We start from the raw sequence: 13461 nt of genomic DNA, 5'->3' as shown, positions 1-13461 counted from the left end.
TACGCAAAGACAAAAAGTATTATCAGTACTAAAGATTACCAATAATAATTGCTACGAAAAACTAAATACGACCTCTTTTACCATCTCTCATGAGTTGTATGTATTATTAACAAAAATTTTTAGAAATGTCCTTGCCGAGGATTCGAACTTGCGTCCTTTGCATTTGGAAGCCAGCACCTTAACCACTACACCAAGATCATGGCATGGTGACCGTTTAGTTGTCGGCGTATTTGTTGTATTTGTGTTTTATGTTCCCACTTCGACAATTTTTACTCTTTTTTTGTAAGTTTAACAGCTGTTTCTGGCTTTCTCTTTCGGTGTCGTCCTTTATTTACACAATGCACTATTCGTATTCACAGCTTGTGCCCCTCTGCAATGTCTTATTCAGATTAAGCTTTTCTTTTTGCCCCTCAGTAAACATTTGATTGATTTAATTCTCATACTCTCCACGGATGGAGCACAGGAATGCCAGACTAGAAAAATAGGTGTACATTTACTTTCCTGACAGATCATACATACCTATAGTGATATTATTCAATATATATAGTTGAAATGTGTACTATATATATTAATATATGTGCTATTCATAGCAATCAATAACAATTTGAAGAGAAACTCATTTTTCAAATGCCAAGATAGTGAGAAAATGTTGATTCTGTGTAAGTGGGTTATGAGTTTAGTTCTGCATCACATTAAATTTGGATATAAATCTATTTGGAACACCATATTATTTACATCAATTATAAATAAATAACTCTCTTACACCGATAAAAATCTAATTAGTGTACAATAGTTGTTTTAAAACAATGTGCTGCCTATGACATGGCACACCTATCCAACAATCTTGTAGCAGACAATGTTGTTTACAATTATATACTTATTCTTATAGTGGAAAGTAGAACTTTCTGACAACACTATGGTTATACAATGGTTTTAGATCAATGCGTTGAAGGATTACTGTTCCATATGTGTATTACTTATACAGACAAAACTATACCGCCTAAGTCCAAAGTCAAAGGCTAAAAATTTATAGTAGAGTAACATGCAAACTTGCTGCTCCAGACTTTGATTCGTTAAAAAGAAAGGAAACAGCAACTGATTATTTTGTTGTATATTGTCTAAACATTAGCATAATGGAGATTCACATTAATTACGTTAAGATAAATCAGACTCTAGACGCTACTAATTATTACATTAAGGTGAAACAAACATCGCTTAACTCGCTTTGGCTCATTCAACATATACTGTCATGTAGCCTATTTGGCAGCTACTAAAATATTCTAATCCATGCCAGGCAATAATGTCATTTTGATAAGAAACGAGCATTGTTTGATACTCAAATACTTACTTCTTAAAATATTAACCGCATGCAAGGAAGAAATTTTCTGCTTTTGTGATAAATGTTAAATAAAATCCACCACATAATCATCATTTAACAGGTAGAAGTTATCTAATTATAAAACATAATGCAATGGAAAATATTATGGAACTCAACAAAATGGTATACGGTAGTGTGAAATTTCATCGTTGATTTCGGAAAAATTAGGAAAACCAATTTCCTTAAACAAGTTCATAGTGAAATCATGAGTTATACACGATTTTGTGAATAGAGAAATGGCATTAAACTGGACTGCATTACTACCTATAGCATGAACATGTTACCAGATTGAGGAATAACATAATTTAGAAACAGATTTTATAAGAGTCACACATACAATTACAATCCACTTAAGACATTAAATTTCGATTTTCAGCAACTTTCCAATTCCTTGATTGCATATTCGTATAATCACTTTGCAAAACATTTGGGCACATTACAATTAAATATATTGTTTTCTCCTTGTGGCACTCGAGACAGCATGAACCGAATGTGAACACACCAGTCACTACACCACCAGCTAGGGCTGATAAACCGTGCAAATTTTTATGTGTGTTGTTTTAGATTACAAAATTATGCTGGAAGTATAATAGAATGGCTATGCCTATCTACCACTCTCAGTGAAAAGGTATCATGAGAAAATGGTAATAAATAAAGATGAGTGGCTTTCTGATAGTGAAGGAAAAGACTATTTTTGTTTTAACGTTGATTTGTATAAACATAAACAATAGATTGTAGGATCCTTTAAAGTGGATTCTTTCTCTATCTGAGAAAACTGAGAAAAGTAGAAGCATCCTGTTACTCGGTTTAAATATTCATTTCCATACAGCACAAACGGTAATAGGGAGCTAGAAATTGTATTGTCATTTCAATTCAGCGTGTGAAGAACAGGATTCTTGCCCGATTATATTCTTGTATTGCAACTGGAAGTGATAGACCTACGAACAAAATTACCGATGGAAACTTACATGAATATTGACTGTGATCATTCCCGGTTATTTGCAGTGTCGTTAGATAGAACACGAAGAAACATTGAGCAATGCATATGACAAACAATGATCGTAAGCGGACAGAAATGATCGATGTGTCATATAATAACCATGGGGTTCGTTCTCTTATGGCCCAGTGAGAAGATGCCATACTTAAGTCATGGTGTTCCATCCTTGTGAAGTGGGACATATATAATAGAGTAGTTTATAACGCCCCTGTTCGGACACCATATATAACAGCCATGGTATTCATTACTTTTGTTCTTGTTCGGGCACCATCAGTTACGGTAGTTGGTCGGCACACGATTCTATCTTTCCTAGATGTCATATGCCCAAGTTACCCCAGGCTGTTATTGGTTGGAGAGATTCAAATATTTATCCTGTTTGTTTAAACCAGCTGTTTGTGTGTTTTCATTTAAGTAGAGAAGGCATTGGTTGAATCTAGCAGTCAATTTAAAGTTTTAAAGGTTTTCCCAGTTTTTAACCGCCCATACCCTCCAGATAATATTACCAATGTTACATTTTTGCCGATAAGAAACAAAGGCGAAGACGACAGTAATGTTTAGTTGCACCTGTCGCAACTTCCCAACCTATTCGTTTCACAGGTCGAAGGACGTTGAAATCCTACGTCGTTTCATGAGAAGATACGATTTACGCTCTATAAATTACACAACTCCACCTTAAATGTCTTACTACTAAATACTTACAGGAAGCGCATATTACAAAATTTAGTGTCATTTGCTACTTTTATTACTAAACTCTAATATTAAAAACTGTTACATTATTCGTATATTAATTTTAAGATAAGTTTACCCCACTGAGAACACGACTCAAGCAAACGAGATTGTGTGAGGAATTTTAATGTTTTTAGTTAGTAAAAATCACATTTCACTTTATTCCAAGCATGTAATATGTATCTTTAATTAGCTATTCATAGCTCACTTGTAAATGTTTTCAGATAATTTTAATTTTAAATTTTGAAATTAAACACTTTACATCAAGTCTAGGATTGTCCTTTGTCTCAGTCACAATGACAACATATTCTTTAAGAATTTGGCAGTTAGTTAAGATGAAAAAAGTGAAAATTTCCCCTTACTATGTTTAGTATTGGTTTCCAAAAAAGCATTATGTTTGGATAGGAGTAATAGTTAAACTCTGTTTTACCATGAATAATCAGTATTTGAATTCCACTTTTCACTTAGGTACTTTTCTTATTTTTAACTTTTACTGAGTTTTGGGGCTAAAATATTTCTATCATCAATTTATTGTTATATTCTTTTCAGTTCGTCTTCTTTTCTTTTTCCTTCACTTTTTTTGATGCTCCACAAAGGTTTCAATGACAGACCTGAAAATTATAATTACACTGACATATACAACATTTCTCAGTTTCTGTTTTTATTTGCACACGTGAAGCAGCATCACCAGTCGAAAATAAAAATTATACCCATTAAAAAATTTCCTTTTCCTGTAACTGGCATGAGAACAGCTAATCTTTATGTTTCCGGGTGTGCTGGTAACAAAATTATTCATGAAAAGCAAGATTAGCTCTTGTTTTGAAGTTATAATAATTTTACGTTATTGCCTATATAAGCTTATCCGTGTATTTACTTTGTTATCTCTCGGAGGAAGGTCACGGAAGACGAAACCGCTTTGCCTGGTGTTTGTAGTTTTCCGCTGGTGATTCCCTGATTAGTGTCCAACAATAGTCGACCAATATTGATGCATTCCACTTTTCCTGGTATCTCACTTCCATGTTCGAAATTTGCTGGTTGAAGCGTTACCCGTGCTCGTCTCTTACAGCACCACGGTTGTCAGGAAAGAAGTCCAAGTGAGAATCTAAGAAATGTAACTTTAAGGACATGTTGCACCCCAGTCTTTCGTAGCAGTGCAGAAGATTTGCCACAATATCCTTATAGTTTTCTGTCCTCTTATTTTTTAAAAAGTTTGTTGATACTTGAACAAAGGCATCTCAAGCTAACTTTTCATCACCTGTCAGGATGTTGTTGAAATGCTCATCTCTTTACAGTTTACAAAAATCCCCTCTTCTTATTTTCGCCTCACTCAAACGTGAAAATTTCTCGCGCAAATAGAGAAATGCTTCCCCAGTTTTGTCCATGGCCTTAAGGAAGTTTTCCATAAGGCCAAATTTTACATAAAGAGCAGGGAGAATTATGTTCTTGGATTCTATAAGTGCTTCGTGCATAACATTCTAAAGTCCTAGTTCAAATGATTGACGCTTAGGCCTATCTTTCCTTTTATAATGAAGTTCTTTGGCGCGGCTACCCTAGAGGCACAAGAAGCAACAGTATTTGGTGTATCCCTGTTGTAGCCCAAGGAATATTTGAGATTCCCGGAAATCTGCTATTCAAACTTGTCATAGGTCAATCGCAATAACAACTTGTTCATGTTATCATATGTTTCTTTCATGTAAGATGCATACCCAATCGGAATCGACAGTAGCACGTTGCTATTATGGAGGAGGACACATTTGCGAGTTAGTTTGGAGGAGTCTATGAACAACCTCCTCTCATCACTTTTATAGTTAAAGCCCATAGCTGCAATTAATCCCTCTACATCACTACAAAATACCAAGTTCTTTTCACTTTCGAAAAATGGAAGGAATGGCACATGGCTGTTACTGAATGCAATCACATTTACCGTCTTATCAAGACAATTCCACTGTTGTAGTCCTAACGCCGTCTTATCTTTCGGTAATTCCAGATCTCTCACTAGGTCATGAAGTACATACTGTGTTATTTTGGGATTCTCTTTACACTCATCGTTACACAAAAAATCAGGATCTTTCAAAGAACTGGGTTTTGAAGGTGATGGTGCAGTATTAGTTTCCCTGCCGTCCTCGTCACTATCACAATCAGATGGAACAGGAACAGGCAGTCCATCTCCGCGAGGTACTGGTCGCATGGCCGACGGTATGTTAGGATATATCAAGGAAAACTTTTTTCATGGAAATGCCATGTATTTGCGAAGTTGTCTTACAAAAGTAACAATCATCCACATGGTTTGATGGTTCTCGCTAGATCATGGGTGTAACTAAGCCCATGGAAGATCTTTTACTGTTTAACCACGAATAAATACTCGATACATAAGAAATGCAACATACATGAGGAGCCCGTGGCTTGTCTTGGTCCCCGATTTCACAGGCAATATACAGTCTGTACGCCTTCCTAATATATGGCGTTATTAGCGTCCTTTGAGATTTCAATGTAGCCTGTCGCCAAATGTAACAAAACAGTCAGCACTGTTTACGCATTTGCGAGACATATTGAATCACAGGAATTACAATGACCACACGCACTAACCACACTTTATTAACACGTTCTTCCAGCACACGAACACAACGCAGCTTGTAACAGACAGACACTATGCTCAAATGAAACATGGTCTACTCCTCCCTTCCCTTCCCCATTCCCTCCCATTTGTTGCTACGACCCCGGGCTGAAAATAGCGACAAAATACACACAGCTATTATTGCCTGTTGGAAACTTAATCACTTTGTCTACAATCAGCGGGATTTGAAGATTATATGGGAAGGGATTGACAATAAGTGCTATAAAATATAATAAGTATAGTTAAAAGCACCCCCCCTTAATTTGGAAACGAGAGCTAATTCCAGTTTTTCATTGCCGTTTTCATTTTCAGCGTGGTCAATATAGCTGACAAACATCTATTTCATTCCAATACATTTTCACTCTTTGCTGAAGAAATAGCCAATTTGGTGCTGATTCACTGTTTTGGTAAAGAATTGAAAACTTTAGTGTTATAGTCATCGCACGTTTATCATCAAAATTGGTTCCACGCCGGGGTGCAGCAAATGTTTGCACACAGACAAGAATTGTTGAATGTACACAAACAACCATTTGATGCTTTGACCGTTCCTAAAGAATTGATGTATATTTATTTATTGAGGAGGTACGAAAATGTGTGGAAACTTGAATTACGACTCGATTATAATAAAGAGGCGAAATGTACAAAAAAGCAACATAAATACATATTTATGGACATTTTTGAGAATGTCTATGAAAAGTCTGACATGGAAAGAAATTATATCAGTATTTTCGAGACTATGATTATATACCAAGTTAATACTTCAATTCTGGTTTATGTATGATTGTATAAGAACATTAAAGTGATCTTGTGGGTGATTGAATCACTGGGAGCTCGTGAATTGTCTTAAACGAATTGTTTGATATAGGTATCAACAACTTCGAACTTAGTTTCTATTACGCTGCTTTGATTAAAATGCATATCTTACGGGAGAAGCGAGGGAAGGGATAAGTTAAGCGCAAAACGTACTTTCTCATGAGCCCGAGAAGTTACACAGATGAAACTCGGTATATAACTTAAATTTTTCAATAAACATACTATAATGGTAGAGGCTCAAGTCCCTGTGAAGGAACAGCCATTTATAATGGTATTGGGGTTTGATTGCTGTGTGTTCCTGTTTGCGATAAGCCATTTATAATGGTGTTGGCTTATGTCCCTGTGAAGGGCTTATCCATTTATAAGAGTAGTGGTTCGTATTCGGTGTCAGGTTATTCAAATAGACTAGGATTTTTCTCCAAGTACCCACTTTCGCTGACGAGATTACCTGGTGCGATTGCGTCTGGACTTCAAGTTTCAATAACAAATAGTCCGAAATACCATTGGTTCGGATAATACACATGTCTTATGCAGCGAAAAGGAGAAAATCGATCAAAAGATAATAAAATAACATGAACACGCAATGGTTTTCTAAGAGAAAAGCATGGGTTTGTACCGTGTTCCATTATCGTCATAGCCTGCAAATCAACATGTAATCGTCGCAAACATTTCAAATCCTTACCTGTATTGTTTTCATTCATAGAATATTACGAATTAATTCCAATAACAAATATACAACAGAACACTTACGACACTTATTAATGGCACTATGCATGTAAATTAAAGAATTGATATTACACTGCTGTTGATAAAAAATATTTTAAGATGATATGAAAGATATTGATTTATTATTAATATTTCACATTCACAGACAACACTTAAATTTTACACAATAACCATATATTATGTGGGTATTTCACTCGCTGGCCCATTTACGAACGAGCTACGGTCGCGTTAATCGCGTCGCGTGATTAAAAACGAAATGAAATCGATGATGTGAGAATGTAGAGATAATCCATTTATCGTTCCATGGTGAAAAATCCCAAATTTCTTCTCCGTAGTGCTGTTCCCAGACTTTGGATAGGTTATCACTTGCCCATAGTTTCTGAGTACACAGTTATATAAAATATATATTAACCTGTGGCTTGTTAGTGTGGAGTACTTGTTGATTGCTTTAAGTCCTTAAGATGCACTGCCCGCCTCTTTTCCTTAACGCTTTTCTGCATACAAAGAGAGATTAATACGAATGTTACTAGGATATAGTTCCTATAAAACTGCACATTATTATTAAATATATTAGTCAGTTAAACACCAGTAGGAAAGTTATATGTCTATTAATTTAGTGACTACTACGTAGACATTGGATAATTAACTAACTATCAATCAATTAGTGATGATTGAACATATTAATACTTTGGACAGCAGACTGCGTAGGTGTGAGTAAGCCAACCACGTAAGTGACTGCTACTTCTGTGCTGTATACATTCAAGGCATGGAAGGGAAGGACAATAATAATAATAATAATAATAATAATAATAATAATAATAATAATAATAATAATAATAATAATAATAATAATAAATAAAAAAGTAAAAATAAAAAGTAAAAAAAATCCTGACCATATTTTGATTGCAATAACACCAGTCAAACATGGTGATAATGTTCCAATTCCTGTACTTCCAGCAACATGGTCTCTGGAAGAGGAGAAAACAAACGTAGCTTCTTCAGAATCGGAGAGCTCAGAGTCAGATTTTGAATTTGAAGAGAGAAACAACCCACATTTTGTATCACAAAGTGATTTAAATGACCTTGTTTGAGATTTGAAACTAACCTATTGGCAGGCTGAAATTCTTGGATCCAGACTTAAACAATGGAATTTACTTGACGTTAGTGCCACTGTTTGTTCATACAGGAAACGACATGCACCATTCAGTTTTTTTTCAACAGGAAGATACACTTTGTTTTTGTTCTGACGTCAGTGGTTTGTTTGCTGCTCTTGGTACGACACATGTGGCACGGGAGTGGAGACTTTTTATAGAGTCCTCAAAGAGCAGTCTTAAGGCAGTTTTAATATATAATGGCAATATCCTCCCAACTGTACCAATTGCTTATGACACACAGGTGAAAGAAACGTATGACATAATGAAACTAATATTAGAAAAACTTCAGTACAATGTTCTTAAGTAGCACATTGTTGCCGATTTCAAAGGTATAACATACTAACAGGACTACAGAATGGATACACAAAACATTGCTGTTTCTTATGCGAATTTGACTCCCGAGCCCGAGATAGTCACTACCAGAGGAAAAAATGACCACGACGCAGTACAATGCAAGTAGGTGTTAAGAATGTTGCAACCCCTCTCTAGTTAAATCTGAAGACATATATCTCCCTCCACTCCATATAAAACTTGGCCTATGAAATCTTTTGTGTTTAGAATGGACAAGATTGGAACTGGATTTTAGTATTTGACACCAAATTTCTGAATCTCAGCGCTAACAAAGTGAAGGCTGGTGTGTTTGTCGACACCCAGATAAGAGATCTAATGCGGGACCATAACTTTGATGCAGCGGTTAGCCCTCTTGAGCTCCAGTGTTAGGTATCATTCAAGAGTTTGTGTTCCGGTTTCTTAGGCAAGACAAAGGATGAGAACTACACAAACACTCGTGGACAACTTTTTGAATAATTACGGAAAGCAAGCATACAACATGTCGCTGAAAATTCACTTTGTACACAGTCATCTAGGCTTCTTTCCACCGAAGTCTAAATGACTGTGCGACGTAAGTGATGAGCATGGCGAATAGTTACCAAACAATAGCAGCAACGGAAAGACGTTACCAAAGTGGATGGAAACCGAATATGCTTGCGGACTATTGTTGGAGATTGGTTAGGGACACCGAAAACACCCACACGAAGAAGGTCAAACGCAAAACAATGTACTGGATGAATCATATGTAGTGTTCTTTGGTCACATATATATATTTCTGTATCACAATGTGAATATTCATATTGTACATATATTTCTTTGTTTACTCGAGTTAAGCAATTTTTTTCTCGCCTAGTAAACCGCAATCTCTATGACTCTTTTAATATAATGAATGTATTGGATATGTGTTACTGAGGTTATGTGTGAGTATCGCAAATGTAAGTGTTGCAAAATTTTTTCAATTTCTCCAAAAATAATATTTTCTCTCCTTTTTAAATTACTTTCACACTGTTTTACGCCCCTTGTGTTTGAGATATATCTTTCAGTTTTTAATATAACACACCTGAATGTGTGGGATATGGGCTACTGAGCTTATATTTGCGTACCGTGACTGTCAGTGTTGCAAACGTCTCTAAAATTCTTCAAAAAACCCATTTTTCCCAGTTTTTTCAATATTTTTCTTCTTCTTCTTCTTCTACACATTGAGCGCGATGGGTAATAAATGCTTACCGTTGTAATGTGTGATCCATGCCCTTTTCAACGAGGTATCATTTGTTATTTTGGGATAGTTAGGAAAGGAGTAGAGAGGCTTCAAACCTACAGTTCTGCGATTTCCTTAAAATTTTGACCAAAATCTACTATAACTGACATTATTTCAAACTCTGAGGGTGCAGGACTAAAATTAAGATCAGATTCGTTTTCAGCAGCTCGAAAACTATAAAGAACACCTGCTTTCATGCAGAAAAATTTTTTGAAGTTGAATTTTGTCGAACAGTGTTATCAGCATCCATATCTTCATTCAATCTACATTTAACTCACGACAAATTGAAGATCGATATTTAAAAAATGCAACAGTTTCATTATTATGCAAACGCAGATGCATTCAATCAAATTAGTCATATGATGCTGGGGCTCACAAGATTCCGGAACTTAGTCAAATATCATATCAAATAATACTTTCGACGTTGGCCTAATTTAGTAATTGTTTACAGTAGTTATGGTCTTTCTTCATTCATATCCGATGGTTAATTATCACTGGATTAACGCTACGTTAACATACAGCAAACGGTTTTTAAAGTTTGTTAGATTTGCTTTATTATATGCATATTCTTTACTGAACTAATTACCGGAGAATAAAAGGATGAAATGTTCATTCCACAACCATAGATTCTGTATATATCATAACTAGGAAACTGATTATTTAGATAAATAAATGTTTTCTCTGCATTGAGGTAGAGACCCTTTCTTTTGTCAAAGTGTTGATAATATCCTTTCATGTCACCATAGTAAATTTTATTTTACATACAAACACATACTTTCCAGTTTTAAGTATATACCTAGGTAAATACATGTTTTAAAATATCTTAGTTTAAAAACATAAAAAGCTCATGGAGTCCTGCTACATCAAAATCTTCGATCCTTATTCTCCCACACCTCTTTCGTATCGAGTGTGACAGGTTTGTTTTGTCTTTGAGGACGTTGACTGGCAGACTTCTAAGGCCTTTCTTTGATCTACACGTAGGATCCTGTTGTGGGAAATTCTACCCAGCCACAAGTCAGTTACAACATTGTAGGCTTTTGAATCCACGACATGTCTTTTCGTTTATCGTGTTCTACTTGGTGCTTCAGCACAGAGAGTGTGTACTATAAAATTCCAAAAATAAAGGGAAGTGTTCCATCTCCTTTGCAGAAGTTCTGTTACGAATATAAGGATGTATTTTCTGCTGATGGAAAAGTGTTATTTTGCCAACCGCGTGGTAAATCTGTCGCGGCTGACCAACGTTCAATAATTACTCAGCATTTGGAGAGTAATAAGCATATTGCTGTTGCTTCACGTTCGAGCAAGATACAGGCATTTATCGGTCAACTGCATCTAGTTCTGGTGAACTGTTAAAATTGTCCGCTTTTGCAATGGACTTGTGCAGAGCTTTTGTATTTGTAGATATTCCACGGTTCAAATTAAAGAACTGACCTTCAAAATTGTCTTTTAAAATGTTTGCAATACACATAATTTTTAAGTTTCTGTTTCAAAATATTTTTGTTTTCGTCACATATTTTTCTTGTTTAATCACATATTTTCAAAATTCATGGCACATAAATAAATTCATATTTCTAAGTTTTTTAGCACATAATGTTCGGTTGCCTACTCATAACTTATTTAATAAGTTCTTGAACATTCTTGTATGGACGTTTGGCTTTGTACGTGTTCATAGAGCTACGTGTACATAAGCTATACAAAGCATAATTTTAGAACCTTATATCATATACCTAAGTTGTATAATTGCAGGCTCTAGCGGAATACAAAGAACAATAACAATATTACTTAACGTATTGTTCTAAATCAGACTATGATTCATTCATGCGCATATACTCCTCTATTTACTCGTTCTTCATGTCTCATATAGAAGGTAGAGAACAGAAATTTCAAACTTCACTATTGACTTGTATAAATGTATATGGAGCTGCCTATTCTTTTTGATTCCTCTACAGTATGCGTTTTAAAAATGCATAAGAACTAATTTAAAGCTAGACGGATATACAAGACAGGAATTGTGATTCCACACTTTTTCCAGTTCTCTATCATTTGCAGCAATGAAAGTTTCAGATCGGATATTAAAATAACTAAAATGTATGTGTCATTGTTCTATTTTCCTATACAAAAATATACTATCGGTCACATAGAAACTCTGCTATTGGTAGATACTATTCACACTAGCTTCTCATTAATCTTCTTTTTTGCATAAGCAAATGAACCAGCATTACTGGTTCGGTACCTATAGGAAATTCAGTGGCACTGTCGAACTTAATGATTACCACCACTTCCGGTGAAATTTAGAAATGATTGTGGTCTAACCACAGGAATATTTTCAAGAGGGTTTATTTAGTAAATGTACCTCCAGAAGCTAGGAAAATCTTGTTTCGCATATCATTGGATTGAATTTTTCGAAACGGTTAACCTTCTTTTCCAGTGTACTCGAAAATGTGACATACAATTACGTTCGACCGAGATTCTCAATTATACAGCCAGTGTGAGTTGTGTTTCTCACCTAATTTGAAGATTTCCTGTGTGTGTCAGTCAGATATACAACCAGTAGAAAAAACAACATCGGGCTTACGCTCACAATACATTAATGATCTCGGGAATCTTACAGCAGACGAATTTGTATGGACAAACATTTATTTACTACATCTTGTCTTCTTCCACCATTTATTTACTACATCTTGGGTTCGACCCTTTGCTCACAACACATAGCAAACAACATAAAATTTGTAAAGAATTGTAGCAAATGTTCTTTTATATATTTTTAAGCTTTTAGATATTTAGTCAAAATAGATATAATTCAATACCTACGGTATAATATATGGGACATAGAACTATAGCTTGTACTGAAGTTCGAACATGACTCTCGGCTTAAAATAAGCAAATGTAATGAAATCTTTCACCTTAACATCCTATAATTATGCCCTTTAGGTTAAGCGAGGAGTATGATTAAGGCGAGTGAATAATGATGAAAGAATTGGTTGAATGACTTGTTAGGGGAAACCAAAACTCCCATGGACACGATGTTATCCACCACAAACTTAACTGTTGGGGATCGAATCACGAAACCTACGCACCAGAGGTAAGCTCTTTACCAATGAGCCACCGTGTCCCTCGCATAATGTAAAGGATACAACAGACATTCCTGTTGGTAACTACTTTAGTTAATATCATTATTCGCTTATGTGAATAAGGGGGAGAGGCAATTTAGGATAAAGCAAACCAAAGTTTTCAACGAAGACTCCATAAAGAATTATCAAAATACAAAGCTTGAACCCAATCACTTCTTCAATCATACCTCATTATTACTTATGCTATTAGTTAACTAGATACATTTTGTCGTGTAATCATACTTCATAACCATTTGAAGAAGCAGCTTCTTTGATAATTCAATACGATAAAGCCAATATAAAACATGGAAAACACACATTTTTGCAACCACAGCCAGGCCATAAAAGGGATTCA

At 35.2% G+C, this 13461-nt stretch overlaps 1 protein-coding gene across 2 annotated transcripts in view; it reads left to right on the top strand.

Annotated features, from left to right (window-relative positions):
* The window catches only part of LOC145680809 (uncharacterized), a 708231-nt gene that overhangs the window by 589264 nt on the left and 105506 nt on the right, over positions 1-13461 (top strand). The window lies entirely within an intron of this gene.

The sequence above is a fragment of the Thermobia domestica genome, chromosome 3 (assembly GCF_964235325.1).
Source record: "Thermobia domestica chromosome 3, izTheDome1.hap1.1, whole genome shotgun sequence".
NCBI lineage: Eukaryota > Metazoa > Arthropoda > Insecta > Zygentoma > Lepismatidae > Thermobia > Thermobia domestica.
The sequence above is the reverse complement of the archived record's forward strand: the minus strand, read 5'-3'. Positions and strand labels throughout refer to the sequence as shown.